General features: G+C 39.4%; 1 protein-coding gene across 1 annotated transcript in view; it reads right to left on the reverse strand.

The window, feature by feature from the left end:
- Positions 1-5604, reverse strand: part of znf512b (zinc finger protein 512B) — a 68493-nt gene extending 62889 nt beyond the window's left edge. The window contains exon 1 of the mRNA XM_084428780.1: positions 3997-5604. The gene's annotated coding sequence lies outside the window, so the exon portion shown is untranslated. The remainder of the gene's footprint in view (positions 1-3996) is intronic.
- Positions 5605-14896: the final 9292 nt, after the last annotated feature.

Consider the following 14896-nt stretch of genomic DNA (forward strand, 5'->3'; position numbering starts at 1 on the left):
CATCCATCCATCCATCCATCCATCCATCCATCCATCCATCCATCCATCTATCTATCTATCTATCTATCTATCTATCTATCTATCTATCTATCTATCTATCTATCTGTCTGTCTGTCTGTATGTCTATCTGTCTGTCTGTCTGTCTATCTATCTATCTATCATCTCTCTATCTATCCGCCCATCCGTCCATTTGTCCGTCTATCTATCTATCTATCTATCTATCTATCTATCTATCTATCTATCTATCTATCTATCTATCTATCTATCTATCTATCTGTATGCCTGTCTATCTATCATCTCTCTATCTACAGTATCTATCTATCTATCCGCCCATCCGTCCATTTGTCTGTCCGTCTATCTATCCATCTATCTATCTATCTATCTATCTATCTATCTATCTATCTATCTATCTATCTATCTATCTATCTATCTATCTATCTATCTATCTGTATGTCTGTCTATCTATCATCTCTCTCTCTATCTAATATCTATCTATCTGTATGTCTGTCTATCTATCATCTCTCTATCTATCTAATATCTATCTATCTATCTATCTATCTGTACGTCTGTCTGTCTATCTATCTATCTATCTATCTGTATGTCTGTCTATCTATCATCTCTCTATCTATCTACAGTATCTAACTATCTATCCGCCCATCCGTCCATTTGTCTGTCCGTCTATCTATCCATCTATCTATCTATCTGTATGTCTGTCTATCTATCATCTCTCTATCTATCTCTCTATCTATCTATCTATCTATCTATCTCTCTATCTATCTATCTATCTATCTATCTATCTATCTATCTATCTGCCTGTCTGTATATCTATCTATCTATCTATCTATCTATCTATCTATCTATCTATCTATCTATCTATCTATCTATCTATCTATCTATCTATCTGCCTGTCTGTATATCTATCTATCTATCTGTATGTCTGTCTGTATATCTATCTATCTATCTGTATGTCTGTCTATCTATCATCTCTCTATCTATCTACAGTATCTAACTATCTATCCGCCTGTCTGTATATCTATCTATCTATCTGTATGTCTGTCTATCTATCATCTCTCTATCTATCTACAGTATCTAACTATCTATCCGCCCATCCGTCCATTTGTCTGTCCGTCTATCTATCCATCTATCTATCTATCTGTATGTCTGTCTATCTATCATCTCTCTATCTATCTATCTATCTATCTATCTATCTATCTATCTATCTATCTATCTATCTATCTATCTATCTATCTGCCTGTCTGTATATCTATCTATCTCTCTATCTATCTATCTATCTATCTATCTATCTATCTGCCTGTCTGTATATCTATCTATCTATCTATCTATCTATCTATCTATCTATCTATCTATCTATCTATCTATCTATCTATCTATCTGCCTGTCTGTATATCTATCTATCTATCTGTATGTCTGTCTATCTATCATCTCTCTATCTATCTACAGTATCTAACTATCTATCCGCCCATCCGTCCATTTGTCTGTCCGTCTATCTATCCATCTATCTATCTATCTGTATGTCTGTCTATCTATCATCTCTCTATCTATCTATCTATCTATCTATCTATCTATCTATCTATCTATCTATCTATCTATCTATCTATCTATCTGCCTGTCTGTATATCTATCTATCTATCTATCTATCTATCTATCTATCTATCTGTCTGTCTGTCTGTCTGTCTATCTATCATCTATCATCTCTCTATCTATCAACAGTATCTATCTATCTGCCCATCCGTCCGTTTGTCTGGCCATCTATCTCTCTATCTATCTGTCTGTCTGTCTGTCTGTCTATCTATCTATCTATCTATCTATCTATCTTCCATCCACCCATCCATCTATCCATCCATCTGCCATCCATCTATCTATCTATCTATCTATCTATCTATCTATCTATCTATCTATCTATCTATCTATCTATCTATCTATCTATCTATCTATCTATCTGTCATCCATCCATCTGTCATCCATCCATCCATCTATCAATCAATTGAACCATTCCGTTTTTTTTACATTTTATTTTTTATAATTATTTATGTTTGTCCTACTTACTACACTACTGATAATTAGAATAGCACACACACACACACACACACACACACACACACACACACACACACACACACATATATAAAACCAAATTAATCGAGTTCAATCTCTGGCTGAATGTATTTTTTTCACAATCATCATCCAGAAGGGAAATGGCCAGCTCATTGCAACGAATGAAGCCTGACAATGACTGATTAAAATAAACAGCACTGATTAGAATGTGATCATACTTTCGTATTAACTTAAATCAATGTCATTTCAGTTCTTCATTAGGTTGGGCCTAATGGGTCACTAATTTGTGTCTTTTTAAACTGCCATTAATTTAGTGTTCTGTTATTTGCAGAACAGTGGCCGGGCATATGGCTGCATGATTTATCATGTGTCAAAAGAGATTTCATGAACATCACAGATAAATGTTTCGCCTAATGCATGCCGTGGGAATGTTTCGCTGTCAGAGCCACTAATACATTTCCGGTGAGTGCTAATTGAGAGGATTACTTTTGCCATTGAAGTGTGAGCATAACAAACTTCCCAAAGATTAAAAGTAGAAATGCTACATGAACTGACACACACACACACACACCACTAACCATCACAGGATATGCGATAGGAAGCGACAACCCTTCCCAATTCAAATGCCAACCAAAACAACAGGTACTGCACACAGGTCCACTGTGTTATTAAACCACAAAGCGGGCCGTATGCTGTATCACCATATCAAAGAATGGCCCTCCCATCACCTAACCCACATAGAAGAACGATGGATCTTCAAGTGCTGAAGATCATTAGACCAAATTATTTATGGCCCAGAGTCTGAAGCTCATTTGTGAGCCAGCAGTTTGTTCCAGAAAGGAAAAGAGCAATAAGGTAATAGGAAAAGCAGCTGGTAGGACTAAGTGCTATGGTATTTGGGGAATTTATCACACACTTTAGAAAGGCTGTGGATGGATGTATGCCTACACAATCAGAGAAACACACACGGCTCATTCCTGCAGTGCCTATCAAACTAGAACTTTTGAAGAATACATGCTTAAGTTGTAATTTAATGAAGTATTTCTATAAAGAAAAATCCAGACTTTCTGAAATGCTCTGGTCAGGCTCAAGCACTTCAATGAATTACAACTTCATAATTTACACAATGGCAGGAAAAATAAAGACTATATGCTTACTTAACAGAATAAGTTGAACTGAGTTGGCTTACATGATGATGTCAACTACAAAACATATTACTTTTGAGATATTAATATTATAAGCAGTTTTCTGTCAGGATGAGATGTTTTAGAGTGCCACAAAACAACTAAAAGTAGGCTAATACCACAACATCACACAGTTCATTGCTAATACTTGGTACATTTACAAACAGATGTTTTGTTGTTTTCCCATGAAAAATGATGTCACTTTCTGGAGGACGATGTCATTAAGAATTAGGAACTGGATTTGTTTGTTAATTTTAGTTGGCTTTGAAGTTTAGTTAAGGTTTTAACAAATGACTAACACTGTGGTAAGCGATACTGAGGGCACAGAAAAAAAATCTATACTATTGATTGTTGATTCAAACAATATTCCCAACAACGAAAACACCTGCAATATTTAATTGTTTTTCCTTTTCACCCCATGGGAAAACTAATCTATTTTTGAATTCTGAAAATGTCATATTTAACCCAATACATACATGACAGGGACATGAAAAGGTAGGCCTGTTACAGTAAGAATGACCCACATAAGTATTTCTAAGTGCTCAAACAGTGTGTGAGTGTTTATTATACCTGACAGTTCATACATAACCACCACAACACATTTCTCTAGTATATTTCGTTCCCCCTAACACCCTGTGACACATTAAACCACGCTACTTTACAAAAGAAAGGCGAGCTTACGCCTTTATTGGCAGTATTATTGACAGATAATCGACTTCTGGAAGACCACACCTACCTGGAAAGCCACCCGACACTGGCGGGTGAGCGGGTGAGCGGGTCACCCACGTGGGGTCAGGCTGTAGCCTTTACTCTCGCGTCGCGCTGCTCGACTTTACATGGCAAACACACCTGGCGCGCGGGGGGTCACGGACAGACGGGCGTTACGGTCGGTAGCCAAACTCACAGCCCCCGCTGTGCGTGTCCGATGATGATGAAGAAGAAGAAGGTGAAGGAAGGAGAGAAAAAAAGAGCAAGCTGATGCAAATGCCCACAAGCCGAACACTTTCACCGTGTTTCCAGACTGCACTCGGCGCCCCTCTTCATTAATGTAATCCACGAGCTCTCTCGTATGAAAATCCAACTCAAAAGCACGCGCACAAATACGCAGAAACGCCGGCAAAAAATATGAAAATACAAGAAGCTTTCATAGGCAGTGAAGCAAAATGGCGACTTTAATACGAAGGAGGAGTAAAAAAAAAAAAAAAAAAAAAAAAAACCTCGCGCTGTTGCTAAAGGAGGCACGGGGATATGTTTAGTGCAGTATAATCGAGGGTGGAAGAAGTGAACGCGACGGAAAGAAAAGCGGAGGGGAAGAAGAAGGCACAGCGTCGCGCAGTTTCGCCGCAGCCCCGCGATTCCTGTCCTTACCTCGGGATTATTCCGTGTATTTGTTTGATAGGGATATTATCTCCGCGACCGTGTACAGTAACAGTAGGCTATGGGTGCTGGGTCACGCGCGTATCCGCCGCCGCTGCTGCCTTTGACAGTTGTGACTACAGTCGGCAGGCAACTTGCAAACTCTCGCGTTATTATTTATGATCACTCATTTTGATATCAGGCCAATCATTTTGGTATTTCTGCATAATAAAGCCCCTGCCTGAATGGAAGCGTTTGATGCGGCTCGACGTCATGCCGCTCAGTTATGACGAAAAGGCTTCGGCTACAATGTAGCTTTCGTTCACATCATTTGATAATGGTCTAAACATCATGACGTAGTCGGTGCGATTCTGAGTTTTCAGAAAAGATGACGTAGTTTTAAGGCAATGATATGAGAATATTCTTACCGTTACGACGTCGTCTGCTTTGGATAAAATATTTGTATTTTTTAATCATACTTTTGAGTTTTCCCATAGTGTTAAAAATGTATTTTCTTAACCAGTAATTATCTGGAATTGTGCAGTCCAAAAGACAAAATAGCCTAAATATAATCTTAGAATGTTCTTAACATGACGTCGCATCTCTGAAAATATTACGTATTTTTGGTTTCTGAACTTGTCAAAATAAAACATCATTTTTGTAATATTTTAATTCAATTTACCAACTAATTGGCTGACAAATTACGACTTTTCTCAAATTATTTTAGTTTACCTATATAGCCTCAAATTATTCATTTTTTTATTTTTATATTTTCTAAATAAACAGCAACTGAGGTCTCACTTTTCACACGTCACGGGCTCTTTAAAATGGCTTAATAGAGACTTTGACCCATCTCTTTTTTTCCTCTTCACACCATGACGTAATGTAACTAGCTACTATCACTGCGCCCACCAGGAGGGGGAGGCAAATGACTGCTTTTCTGAGGCTGTTGTTGAGATTTCAAAACGAATTCTTATTTTATACTGGCTGCAAATGGAATATTTGTCCAAATGTGACCTCAACCCCTCGGGGGGGGGGGGGGGGGGGGGGGGGGGGGGGGGGGAACAAAAACACCCGAAAGTCTTAATTAGGCAGAAAAGCTCTTGGATTGCATGATAACATGCTCTGTTTACTTATCTTATCTGTTTTACAGCATTAGTTAATACATTCTAATTTACCAAAAGAGGTTTTCCATCATTACCTTCTTCTTTCACTTCTCTCATACACTGTAAAAAAAAAAAAAAAAAAAAAAAAAAAAAGTTCATGTCAACGTATGTTTTTACATTGCTTTAACTCATCAAAATAAGTAAAGCAGTTTTCAACTTTTTTATAAGTTATACATGATTCAACTCGTTTTTTAAGTCAGTTTAATGTAATTTAAGTTGAAGTGACTTAAACATCCAAGTTGATTGCACTTAAAAATTTAATCCCGCAACTTTTTTTCATTTCATTCTCATAAAAGTGTCCACTAGTCAGCGGCATAGTGCAGGATTATTTGACAGTATAGGATGAGTTTATGACAGATGATAACAGGCGATGAGCACTTAACACGTCTGTGGGCTGGACAGGCCTGTCCCTCAAACCATCAATCACATGACTTTAATAATGCACATATAAATCCTGTAGGCTTTTGTATGTTATTAATACATCAGTCATTTCAGCACAATTCGCCGTAACAGTCCAGAGATAGTCAGCTACAGAAAATCATATGTAACGGTTCAACAAAGCCTTGAATTATATCCACCAGAGGCCATAAAAAGCACATGAACCCTGTGTTAGCGACTGGTGAAGGCCGACCTACTCTGAAATTACCAACAGGGTTACAAAGTACTCTTACATAATGGCCAGTTCATCTCATTTGGACACATTCCCATAACCCTGTGGTTATATGTTAGTCCAGCTGCTTGTAGGCCATGAAATGAAGTAAAGCTGTGTGAAAAACTGCTCTAGCGCTGAATAACTCACTATTGAAATCCAAGAATAACAGAAGACATGGAGAGAAATGTCTTTCTGCTGCTGAGATTGGCAGTGTGTTTGCTATTTTTGTTTTATGAAGAGCTGTTAGTTCAAAGGTAGAGCAGTTTCCGTTGGGTTTCCGCTGACGTTCCAGTTTGCATAGAGTCTGTGATTCATCTATCAACATCAATTCACTTTCCAGGGGTCTTCGTCTGGGATCCTTAGGGGGTCCCCCATTTATGGCTTGATCACAAGCTACTTTTTGTGTGAAAAAAGTAAACAGCAAAACAATATTAAATGCTAGTTAATAATATTTTTGACCAAGGCAAAGGTTTTGAAATGAAAATGTTTCATTTCATCTGAATGTTTCCCCCTCCCACACTGAAATATATATATATATATATATATATATATATATATAAAATGTAGTAACACTGATTACTGTAGATGTCTACTATATTTAAAAATATATATTTTTATTAGTGCTGGGCAACGATTAATCATGATTATTCACTTCCAAAATAAAAAAGTTGGTGTTTACATAATGTTTGTGTGTGTACTGTGTATAATTATTTTGTATATATACACACACATACAAAAAAAAGTTTTAAAAAACAACAACAACAACACACATGCATGCATATATTTAAGAAAAAATGTGTTGGTTATATATAAAATATTTATATATAATATAAATTATATAGACATACATATATACATATACACGCAAATTTTTCTTAAAAATATACATGCATGTGTGTGTATTTATATATAAATAGGTTTTATGTATGTTAATATTATTAATACGTATACATATGCTAGATTTTAATTTTAAAATGTATTATTTAAATGAATTGTAATGACTGTTAATAATAATTGTAAAACTATATATATATACACTTATAATTTTAAGTCTAGAACATTCAAATCTTATACCAGTATATATTATATAAACTGCATATACACCGTGTTACAATCCACACTTCTCTCTTTCTCTTTATCTCCGTTTTCCCATCATATAATGCAGCTGAAATTAATGATTATGGTTGAATAGAGCATAAATCTGCTGATATATAGATTTGTGTGTTGCTGATAAAGCAGAATTGTGTCATAGATCTTGAACACCATTAAGCAGATTTCTCAACACTTACTGGTCAGTTTACCATCATGAGTCACGGCCCAGTGGCTGCAGGGGAGAGGTGTAGGTGTGTGTGTGTGTGTGTGTGTGTGAGATACAGTGATGATCGATCACACAGATCTTATAGATGGAGTGTGTAACATGTGTTCTGTGGAGCACAACATGCACAGAACCCAGGGGAGAGTGCAGTCATATATCACAATAGCGGAGCAGTTCAGGGATCTCAAATAAATGCTGCTGTCACAAGCTCACTGACAGAGATACATATGCGTCCACGCTGCGCCTGACTAGTTCTGAATTTGCCTCGTCACAGACGGTGTTGTGAATAATGAAAGAGAACATACGGAAAGCCTTGCTAAAATAGCACAGAGCATTTGTACGTAGACCCTGCTGATCCGGGGGTTTGACTGCTGGTTTTATGGAGGATTTGGATGGTGGCTGACCAGCTAAACCACTTGAACACCAGCTTGGCCAAGCTGGGACACCATATAGACCAGCTTAAACCTGCTAAAAGCTGGTTCAAACATGTTTTTCCTGCAGAAAATCATATTACATGCCTTTTTAAAGTAGCCTATCCTTAACATGGATTTATGCTGCTCTCTTTTCACTTCCTGATGAAAAAACAGGAAGATTTAAGGTGTAATTAGTGAGCAGAAAAGAAGAGAAACACGTTACTATGTTTCCCTTTATCGTTGCATCACAAGTCATTAAACTGAAACTTTTCTCAAAAATGGTATAAAAGTGAACATGAAAACAAACATCGAGTACATTTCTAAGAACCTGGCACATATGTTTTAATGTTCATGAGATTTTTTCAGTCACACTTTATATTAGGTGTCTTTAAATATTATGCACTTAATTTAAAATAATAATAATTCGGTCCAGTGTACTTATTGTGTTGATGTTGTATTGCGAAACACTTGAAGTGGGATATGTGTAGGATGGGGACAGGTTTAGTGGAACGCGTTGGTTTAAGAGTGAAATTATTGATGTAATTATTGTAATTATTGTAATTATGTAATTACATTATTGCTGTAATTACGGAATTAATTAATTACATGCAGGTATTTTTCAAATATAAGTATGTAAAAACGTGTACACAATAAGTGCATTGTCTTAAATGATTAATTTAAATGTCAGTGCATTAGTTAAATACGCTTAATATAAAGCGGGACCCATTTTTCCTTTTGGTTGCACTTTATTTTACAGTACGTGCACTTACATGTACTTGCCTAAGAAAGCACTGGGTAATATGAGGAATGGGTAAAGGTTAGGTTTAGGGGTGGGTTCCGGGATAGTACCTTTATTACACACAGATATTGCAATTATTATATTATGTACATGTGAAATAAAGTGCTATACTTTTCATTTTCTTGTCATTAGTCCTGATAATCACGACACTGATGTGCTGTGGTGGTGCCATGTGCAACTCATATACAATCATTAATTCGGACATGACTTGAAGGCTACACACACTGTATTGCTGCATTTCGGAGGCAAAATATTTTCAGACAAAGTACCCTCTGGACAGTGTCCCACGGCTCAAACTGCCCTCTGTACTGTCAGCATTTGATTGGTTAAGCCATGTGGCAGCCAATGAGGCATAACCCCCGAGCCCCAGCGCTGTCAGATACTGTCACATAATGTCACGGGCTGCTTATAATGTGCACATTTGTGTGTGTCCGTGTTCCAAATGCACAGATAATTATGCGGCTGCAATATTCCATGTTGTGTGGTAATTGCCTCTCAAGGTGGCGGTGGAGATCGACCGCTCTTTAATTATCTGTTTGTGTGACAGCTGCTTCCACAAGTGACACTCAGAGACACAAAGGTGCGTGCCTGACGCACTGGTCTGTTCTCTGTCGCAGAACTGCACAGTTACTCAGGACGTCGGGCTGACAATATTCCCTGCAGGGGAAAAGGGAACAGGTGGTGAAAGAGAGATAATTTGTGGAGAAATGGCCTAAGAAGTTTGTATTGTGGTGTGTTTATGTGGATGGCAAATGTGAAAATTGGCAAATGTCCTCTGATGCCATAAAACAGCTTTTAAGTCTAGAACATTCAAAACTTATACTTATTATACACACAAGAATTTCTTTGGATTCATAAACCTGAAGTCCCTCTCACTGAAAGAGAAGAAATCCTTCATTGGTTCTTAGATTTATCACCAAAGAGGTAAATTTGAATATGTGAAGATTGAAAGTTATCCTATTGCTGCAAGTCTACAGATTCATGATTTATTATCAATTTAATATTGAATGTCGAATTAATTAAGTAATTAAATAAATGAAACATGTGGGAAAAGGCCAAATCAGTCATTATAGGCCACTGGGATTTCTTCTGATGCGCCCAATGACCAATCCGGGCCAGGTGATCTGCTTTATTTCATGAATGTTAGAGTCTGTCTGGATCACAAAATGCATATGTGATTTCATTCATTAATATGAATACCAAAAGGAATGTACCAAAATATTTCTCAAAAAAATGTATACATTTTGTGATACAGATCCTTTCATCAACAAAATTAGGTTCCCCTTAAAGGAGAACTCCGGTCAATTTTAACATTGAGCTAATTTTTTTGTACATTTGGAGTGCTGTCAGTACAGAGAACAACGACAAAAATCAGTGTTGCCTACACCGTGTTATCCTCGTTTTAAAATTTGCACCCTGTTGACTTCAATGGGGCAAGTTTTAAACCTGCTTTTAGCCTCTTAACATCCTTGATGTGTCATTACAAGTGCACAGGTCATGTGAGTGATTCCTCCGGAGTGAACGCGAGTAAATCTGACTGCAGTAGATGTGAAAGATATTAATAAAAATGATGTTTATTCAGCCAGCCAGCGATTGTCGAGTTCACGCGCGTGATCATAGGTACTAAACCTATGCGCGTGAACTCGACAATCGATTACTATGGGCTTCGACCGAAAACAGGATGTAAATGTGCGCTGGCTGAATAAACATAATTTTTTATATATTTCTTTCACATCTACTGCAGTCAGATTCACCCGCGTTCACTCTGAAGGAATCACTCACATGACCTGTGCACTTGTAATGACACATCAAGGATGTTAAGAGCCTAAAAGCAGGTTTAAAACTTGCCCCATTGAAGTCAACAGGGTGCAAATTTTAAAACGAGGATAACACGGTGTAGGCAACACCGATTTTTGTCGTTGTTCTCTGTACTGACAGAACTCCAAATGTACAAAAAAATGAGCTCAATGTTAAAATTGACCGGAGTTCTCCTTTAAAAGAGACAAACGGTAAACTCAGAATTAAAAAAAAAAAGTCTGAATTTCGAGATATAGGCCACACTCAAATTGCAAGAAAAGGTCAGACTGGAAAGTTATAAATTCAGAATTCCAAAAAAAAGTCTGATTTGAAAACTAACTAACGGTTAACTTTAACTAACTAAGTCAAAATTGCAAGAAACAGTCAGAAATGTGTTTTATAAACTCACAATTCTGAGAAAGTCTGAATTGCACGATATAAGTTCACAATTCTGACTTTAAAGGTAGGGTAGGCAATTTTGACAGGCTAGCAATAGCATGCTAGCTTTGAAAGCATGAGATCCACCCTCCCTTCAGAGCGTCTCCAAAGCCACGCCTCCTCCAAAGCACATGAACATGTACAGCAGAGTTTGCAAAGTGTCATGAGAGACGGTGTTAAATTTCCTCATGTCTCAAAGCACATAATATTACAATAATAATGAACGTAAACAACTTACAGAGCTCTTACTTGAACAACCAGATTAATTTCGGCGTTGATAGCGCTGACATAGAAACGCAAAAATCGGGACGTGAACAGCTCCGGGAAGAACGCCATGCGTTGCCATCTTGTAACTATGGTAGTTACGACATGGCGTGAACATAGGCTCACTGTTTTGGTTCAGGAGGAACAATGAAAACAACCAAAAAAATTGCCTACCCTACCATTAACTCAAAGAGATGTTTCTCAAAATTGTGACAAATAAAGAAACTTTTTTCCTGTGACAGAAACAGGCTTCCAGACAACATGGAAGGCTAATTCTGTGAAAGGATATGGATAAGTTGCTAACAAACTGATACATAAGCATTGTGTCCAATTCGTCAAGTATTGAGTCCTTACGTCAGCAACTTCACATTTGAGGTATGAATATGTGTAATTTATTCTAAAAACCCATTGAAAACTCATAAGGGAACTATTGCTTGAAAATGGAAATTTTGTTACACGTTTTAGCTTACAAACCGAACAGCTCTTTTGAGTATTGAATGATTTCGAGAGGCTTTAGAAGTGGTTTCAAAACATGAAAATGAGAAGGGGAGAAATAATGGATGTGGGCCAGATGCACACAGTGGGAAATAAACTGGTGATTAAAGGAATGTGGAGGAGTTTCAGGAAGATCATAAAGAATGGCTGTCTTTCAAAACCTAGTGGGCTGCCTAACTAAACAGTGTTTTTGGGCATCATAGCCAGGTTTCAATGCATAAATCATGTTAAGCTAGTGGGCTAAGCAGTTAGCTTGCTAAGCGAAGGCTAACTGAAACACAAAAGAAGGGGAGTGTTTAATATGACCTTATGTAGCTTCAGTCAGTTTTTATTATATGTGATATATATTGTATGTCCTGCTTAAAACATGGTGTCACTGCAAAAAAATATTTTCACATGTAGATGTACCCAGTGTAGCCTACTCTGGCTGATTTAGTCAGGATAAATAATTCATTTGAGTTGTATTAATTTAACCCACCAAGGCAGCTCACTTGGTTTTGAGAGGGTGAAAAAGACAAAAGTTGGCAACAAGAAAGACAATAGGTTTGAGATATAGTTAAGCTAAAATAAATATTTTTACCCTTGGCATGTATACTTTTTGACTGTGGGCCTGCTGAAGTGAATCAGCTTCCTGTAGTGTGACCAGGAGAAGCTTGAGGTATTCAGACACACGGCTCAGAGGACCCTCATGAATAAAATAGCATGCCGACTAACTCCCCTCCATCTCAGCCTGCGCTGCACTGGTGCGAAGAGATTCTGCTCAGCAGAAGCGGACAGAACACCTGTGGATGTGAGAGAGAGATGGGAAACCGGTGCACTGCAGGACTGGTAAAATCTCTGATGGTGAAGATCAGCTTTTTCTGTTTTGGTGCATGCAGTGTTATATTAAGTTGTTACTGAAAAAGAATTTGAGTGAATGATTCAATGATTCATTCAAATTTAAGGACTAATTGTCCTTAATGGTTTCCTCAAAAATATTAAGCAGCACAACTGTTTTTAACATTTATTACATGAAATTTTTCTTGAGCAGAAAATCTGCATATTAGAATGATTTCTGAAGGATCATGTGACATTGATAATGCTGTGCCATTACTGGAATAAATTACATTTTAAAATGTATTCAAACAGAAAACTGGAATATTTGTCATTTATATTATAATATGTATAATAATCACATTATAAATATTTTTATAATATTTCAAAATATTACTGTCACGGCTGGTTGCAGGAAGGGAGAGAAGAAGCAGGATCTATTTGCAGCAGTCACTTTTATTTACAAAAGAAAACAAACACTTGAGACCAGGAGAGATCAGGAGATAAAGCAACCCAACATAATACAGATGAGACAAGACCATGAATTGAAACAAACATGGATTAAATACACAGAACATAATGACATAATTAACTAGACACAGGTGTAGCACATGAGGGCACATCAAAAACTATGACATCAAACAAAGGAAAACTGAAAACACAGATAAAACCTGACATTTACACCCTTTCCCAGTAGGCACCTCCTGGCACCATAAACAAAAACATCACCAAAGTGGAGGGGAGAGGGTTACCAAAAACTCTGTGGGTGGGAAGGAGGGCTAAACGGTAACACAAGTCCATAGGGGTGCAAGGAGAAAAGTCCAAGGAGACTCTGAATGGACGCTATGGCTCTCCCTGATGATGCCGGAGGAACGGCTGCCCACAGCTGAGCTCTGGGTGGTGATGAGCAGAGCGGAGTCAGGGAAAAGGGCAAACGAGTCAGAGTCAGAGAGGCTGGAGAACCAGGCGAAGCCGGAGGGACAGAGGGACAGGGTGACGCCGCAGGAGGAGCCAGGATATCCGAAGACCAAGGCGGAGCTGGGGCTTGGAAAGCCCGAGGCAACACCGGTGGGAGCGAGGACAACAGAGCCGCCAAAGAGATGGAGGAGCCCGGTGGAGCTGCAGGACTAGAGGAACCAGACGTAGCCACAGGCCTGGAAGTCCGAGGTGGAGCCAAGGGGATGATGGACCAAGGTGGTGATGGTGGGACGAGGGACCATAGGAATGACCAGCCACGGTGGAGCAAAGGGAACGAGGAGCAGTGATTAAGGAGGAGACAAAGGATCTTGGCTGTTGGTCGGTACCAGCAGAGACAAAGGAGATTGACTGTTGGGTGGGACCAACGGAGACAAAGGAGTTTGGAGCTTGGCTACTGGGCGGGACCACCGGAGACGAAGGAGCTTGGCTGCTGGGTGGGACCAGCGGCAACGAAGGAGCTTGGCTGTTGGGCGGGACCAGCGGATACGAAGGAGCTTGGCTGTTGGGCGGGACCGGCAGAGACGAAGGAGCTTGGCTGTTGGGTGGGACCAGCGGAGACGAAGGAGCTTGGCTGTTGGGCGGGACCAGCGGAGACGAAGGAGCTTGGCTGTTGGGTGGGACCAGCGGAGATGAAAGAGCTTGGCTGCTGGGCGGGACCAGCGGAGACAAAGGAGCTTGACTGTTGGGCGGGCCCAGCAAAGACAAAGCAGCTTGACTGTTGGGTGGGACCAGCGGAGACGAAGGAGCTTGGCTGCTGGGCGGGACCGGAGACGAAGGAGCTTGGCTGTTGGGCGGGACCAGCAGAGACAAAGGAGCTTGACTGTTGGGCGGGACCAGCAGAGATGAAGGAGCTTGGCTGCTCGGCGGGACCGGAGACGAAGGAGCTTGGCTGTTGGGCGGGACCAGCGGAGATGAAGAAGCTTGGCTGCTCGGCGGGACCGGAGACGAAGGAGCTTGGCTGTTGGGCGGGACCAGCGGAGATGAAGAAGCTTGGCTGCTGGGCGGGACCGGAGACGAAGGAGCTTAGCTGTTGGGCGGGACCAGCAGAGACAAAGGAGCTTGGCTGTTGGGCGGGACCAGCGGAGATAAAGGAGCTTGGGCAGGACTCTCTCACAAACGGTGGAGGGGGATCCACAGTGAAAAAGCACCC

This window comes from Rutilus rutilus (genome assembly GCF_951802725.1).
Source record: "Rutilus rutilus genome assembly, chromosome: 13".
Taxonomy (NCBI): Eukaryota; Metazoa; Chordata; class Actinopteri; order Cypriniformes; family Leuciscidae; genus Rutilus; species Rutilus rutilus.